The following is a 5766-nucleotide window of genomic DNA, read 5'->3' as shown; positions in this document are numbered from 1 at the left end:
GAATTTTCTCTCGGCAATATTTGGTACTAGGATAACAGTGAGGCCTGTGGGCTAGATTCCACACATGGCCTGTGTTTGTAAGACCCCAGAGCTAAGAACCGTGCTGGCAACTTTAGTTGTAACACCCCTGCACGCACGCACACACACACACACACACACACAGAGAAATATGTGACAGAGATCTGTCATCCACAAAGCTATAATATATATGTATTATCGGGCTTTTTTCGAGAAAGTTTGAAGACACTGCTCTATGGTTTGGGGACTGTAGGTCTTCCAGGGCTTTTGCCAATTTGTAAGTACTCGATGGGGTTTGTGAATTTCATTTTTCAATAGTCCATTGGTGGTTTTCAGGAAATACTCTCTATGATCTTGTGGCCTGGGACCTTGCGAAAATCACCTCACTTCTGGTAGTTTCTCTGTAGGTTCCTTAAGATTTTCTACAATGTTTCCTATGAATCATGATTTTATGAATAGAGCTAGTTTTCCTTCCGTTTCAATCTGCACGCCTGGTATTTCTTTTTCTTACTTTTACCTTTGCAGAGAGCAACAGCTGTCAGCACGGCACCGTCAGGCTTTTCTTTCCAATGAAGACACACCGCCGACCACACAGCTGTCTGTGAATGGCCCCGCGGGTACAAGGACAGGCGATACACGGCAGGTGGGTGCAGGGTCTCAAGCCTTACCCAAGGGCACCCACATCACTTACAGTAATTCCATAGACCGGCTGTCAGGGTCCTGACTGAAAATGACAACTTACCAATATTTCCCAGTGACAAGTGTGATGTGTGCATATACACATATATTGTGCAATGGGCCATATACACGTGGTGGTCTTGGCTGGTACACAGACAAAACAATTGCCTGTTGTGTATTGGCCTTTCTACTGGAAACTCAATTCATTGCTCAATTCATTGCGTGCTTCTTGATAGTTTCTTTGTACGTGCCATTGGATTTTCTACATGGGCAATCGTGTGTTCTATGCCTAAAGGCACTTTTCCTTCTTTTTTTTTTTTTTTTGAGTTTATAGATTTAATCTGAGAGAGAGAGAGAGAGAGAGAGAGAGAGAGAGCAAGTGGGGAGGGGCAGAGAGAGAATCCCAAGCAGGCTGTGCACTATTGGCACAGAATTTGATGCGGGGCTGGATCCCACGACTGTGGCATCATGACCTGGGCCCACATCAACTGTCTGATGCTTAACGGACTGAGCCACTCAGGTGCCCCTGTAATTTTCTTCTCTTTTGCGATTTGGACCTAGAATGACTTAGCAAACTTTCCTTCTCTCCTTTCTGAAAGGATTTGTGTCACATTGGTAAAATAATGTCATTTTAGGTTGTATAGAGTTCATCCGGGGGGAAAGAAAACCCTTGGAGGTGGAAATTTCTTCCTTGAAAGGTGTTTATCATCTCTTGTTATCATTTTCCTGTCTTGCAGATGGCCAGTCAGACCCCCTTTTATATTGGTAGTATTGCTAATTTGAATTTTCTGATTTCTTCTGCAGTCTAAGTAGGTGTTTATAAATTTTCATCAACCTTTTAAAAATTCCTCCTTTAGGGGCGCCTGGGTGGCGCAGTCGGTTAAGCGTCCGACTTCAGCCAGGTCACGATCTCGCGGTCCGTGAGTTCGAGCCCCGCGTCAGGCTCTGGGCTGATGGCTCGGAGCCTGGAGCCTGTTTCCGATTCTGTGTCTCCCTCTCTCTCTGCCCCTCCCCCGTTCATGCTCTGTCTCTCTCTGTCCCAAAAAAAAATAAATAAAAAACGTTTAAAAAAAAAATTAAAAAAAAAAAAAAAAAAAATAAAAAAATAAAAATTCCTCCTTTAGCTCAGTTTTAGGGGCTGTGTAATCTCTATTTCTACTCTTAATTTTATTATTTCTTCATTTCCACTTCGTTTGGATTTAATATACACTAGCTCCTCTTAGGACGGAATCTTGAACCATTGTTTTTGATTATTCTTGTTTTTTATTTTTAATTTTTTTTTTAACGTTTATTTATTTTTGAGACAGAGAGAGACAGAGCATGAACGGGGGAGGGTCAGAGAGAGAGGGAGACACAGAATCGGAAACAGGCTCCAGGCTCTGAGCCATCAGCCCAGAGCCTGACGCGGGGCTCGAACTCACAGACCGCGAGATTGTGACCTGAGCCGAAGTCGGACGCTTAACCGACTGAGCCACCCAGGCGCCCCTATTCTTGTTTTTTAATATAGACACTTAAAGCTGCAAAATTCTCTGAAGCATTCTGCTTAGCTGTGTTATTTATTTCATACAGTTTTATTTCGTCTCCTTTAATTATCATTCAGTTAAAAATATTTCCTGGGGCACCTGGGTGGCTCAGTGGGTTAAGTGTCCAACTTCGGCTCAGGTCATGATCTCACGGTCCTGAGTCCCAGCCCCATGCTGGGCTCTGTGCTGACAGCTCAGAGCCTGGAGCCTGCTTCAGATTCTGTGTCTCCCTCTCTCTCTGCCCCTCCCCAGCTCGCACTCTGTCTCTGTCTCTTTCTCTCTCTCTCTCAAAAATGAATAAACATTAAAAAAAATGAAAAATTTTTTTCCAATTTTCCTTATTTTTCTTTGACACATTCGTTGTGAAAAAGTGTGTTTTGTATTCTTTCTGAATATTTGAGAATTCTTACTCATATTATTATTGATTCTACTTTAATTATATTGTAGTCGCAGAAAACATTCTACCTGGTGTCCACTGGGTCATGATTGCTCTTCCTTCCCTGACTTTTCACGTGGTATTTCCCTGACCTGATAGTAATCCGTGTCTACCTGGCCACTTCCTTCTTCTTCTTGAGGTGTAATTGATGTCCCATCCGTCCCAGACTTAGTTTTACGTCCTTCCTACCTGCTCCAAAACCCCCACCACTGCCTCCTCCCGTGTGACATTCGGTGGATTCATCCGACTCTCACCATATTGTACATTCCTGTGCAGCAAGGGACACCTGTAAACTCTGTATCACTAGGGCCAACCGCGATGTGTAGGACAGAGTCACCACCAGACAAATGTTTAATAACATATACGTAAGAGACTGAGGGACGTGCCGGCGTTTTTTCTTTCCCCCATCTTAAGCTGGTTTCCGTGGGTTGGAAATGTGTTAGAAAAGATTCTGTTTTCAGCAGTAAAGTCTAGTGGCCACACAGCATGACTCTAAGGTGAGCCAAGCTTGAGTGACTTTGTATATCTTGCAGTTTGATATTTCCGTGGGTCAGAGGAGGGGAAGACTTGTCGGTTTTCCAAATAGAACTTATGCAGTTGTTTAACCTGAAAAGACAACCATTTCTGATTCTTTAAAGCAGCACGAGCGCAATGTCTGTATGTTGACCCCTGACTTAAATTTTACAAAATTATAAAGCAGGCATGAGTCTTCCTTTTTCCCGCCAAGCCCGTACTCACTGTGCAAAGTGTGAACGCGTGGGGATTATTGGCAGAGTCAAAATTTAAGGAAGACTCATGTCTAAGTGAGTCTAAGATTCTAAATGCTTCCAAGACTATTTCTAAATGACTAAAGTTGAACAGTGTGGTTTGTTTGGTGAGAGTGACATGGCCTCCAGTGGGGGCAGGTATTCGGAGAAGCACAGGAGGAAGAGGAGAGAGAGAGAGTCACGCCCTATCTCCCCCGTCTGCACCTGGCTTTCTCCTGGGCTGCTGTCCCTCACACTCACCGCGCAGACTTTGGAGGGCAGCTCATGCTGTCAGTAGTGGGGCACCTCCACCCCCTGTTTCCTGGGCCCCGGAGCTTTGCAGACTCACCCCATCGCCACCTCAACCCATCGCCACCTCTACAGGTCAATTCTTCCTCCCTCGTTGAGTTAAAGCCGCCAAATACGTAAGCGGAGGACAAATGGACAAGAACAACATATGTGTAAGGATATTATATCTGGGAAAGAAGGTAAGGACCCGTTGAAGCCAATGGGTAAGAGGAGAGGGACAGCTGTAGACAGCAGTGGGTGTCCTGCCAGTTTTGAGACTAGAGGAAAACTGGCCTAGAGCTGGATTCTTCCAAGCCAACAGTCAAAACCAGAGTGTTGCACGCTTGATATTCATAGATCTCTCCCTTCTCTCCACAGTGTTGACCTCTGGTCACTCTCAGCGGAATCCACAATCTTCGATACCTACACAAACACTGAGCTGGTGGGGCTCCCGCTTGCTCTAGGGAAATGAAACACAGGTTAAGATTGTTTGACATAACTAGTTGGGCCTGAGACCGTTCCCAGCACAGAAAATCCATTAGGCGGGGACGGTGGTTGCCCGCCATTTGGAGAGGAGGATTTTGCTTCTTGGTTGCCGAGATCCTATTCTTGCCCGAGAAGACAATGATTGGGTTGCTGCCCCCACGCTTGTGTCCCCAAGGGATCCCTGGGCAGGTGACAAGGATACCCCAAAGCAAGGCTGCTCCTGGCCGGACCCACTGAAGAGGCACATATGACCTGCTCAAAAGTTCGTAAAAAAGTGCCCGAAGCACAGGTGTTTTCTCCGTGGTGGTGGCTTCTACGAAGTCAAGGAGGGGGATCCTGGCTGGGAAGGCCCAGGTGTTCCGACTGAGGGCAAGACTGCAAATGTCTTCCTAAAAGTGATGTTGTCCCATCTGACTGCAACAGATGTGCTCTGGCCATGAGCCAGCTGCTCTGAGCGATGTTGGAAACAGAAGTGTCCCCAAACCCTACGGTTGTCCTGTCCCACTACTACACTCCCCGTCCTGTGGACCTGTGGACCCCAGGCGCCCTGACTGTATTCATGGACAACAGTTCCTCCAGCCACACATGTGGTGCCCTGGCCAGCCGGTCCTGAGGAGTGACAGAAGGCAGGGACAGAAGTATCTCCAGACATGTGTTTCTTCTCAGTGGTGCAGGCTTCTCCAATAGTGACTGGTTTGCTGTGGTCATATGGGGCCCAAGGGTGCTGGCCGGCCGCAGGAAGGATGACTGATTCTCCACCACAGTTATTGTCCCGGCCCCCCTCACTGGAAGTGTCCCTGTGCTCCGGCCAGGTGGAACCCAAGTGCTCTGATTCCAGGTGGGACTAGGAGAACCTCCACACGCAGGTGCGGCGCTGCCCTCTTACTGCAGTGATGCGTTTGCACCAGATGGTGGTCGGGTGCCTGGAACACAGGAAGGAACAGAAGTGTCGTCAGGCACGTGTGTTGTCAATGATGGCGTCTCCTCCAGTAGGAACAGGTGTGGGTGCCTGGGGGTTCCAGGTGGTCTGACGTGGGGCAAGAAGGAACGTGTCTCCCAGGGGAGCCTTATTCTCTGCAGATGAAACAGAGGTGCTACCGGCTGGCAGGACTCTGATGTTCAGGCCTCGGACTCCCCGGCAAGACTTGAGGTGCCCGCTGTCGCCCTCAGGCGTTTCCTAAAGCTGAGCGCTTCAGACATGGAGCTGGGGCGGGTGGCGGACACGTTGACCCCAGAGCGTCCTTACCCAAAGGAGCTGCGGGTCCCTTGCAAAGAAAGGGGCCTGGAGTGATGTTAGCCAAAGCTGAGCCGTGCCTAGTGCTGGGCGTCCTGATGATGGCTCCAGGTCACGGGGAGCATGACCTGCTGGGTCATGTGCTGGGGAGCAGCAGCTGTGCAAATGGAGACAACCCCGGAGGTGCCACCAAAGCCCGGCTGACAGATGCCAAAGGGGGAACGTGGGCATGTCAGGTGTGCAGAAGCTGACCGAGCTGTGCTCCCACTGGGTGCCTGTGCGTCAGCAGAGGTTAAGTCTGGAGCTTGTGCTGGGACTGCCAGATTGTCCATAGGGTGAGAGCTAGCAAATCTATCG

The sequence above is a fragment of the Panthera uncia genome (assembly GCF_023721935.1).
Source record: "Panthera uncia isolate 11264 chromosome E2 unlocalized genomic scaffold, Puncia_PCG_1.0 HiC_scaffold_19, whole genome shotgun sequence".
Taxonomy (NCBI): Eukaryota; Metazoa; Chordata; class Mammalia; order Carnivora; family Felidae; genus Panthera; species Panthera uncia.
This window is presented reverse-complemented; position numbering follows the sequence as displayed.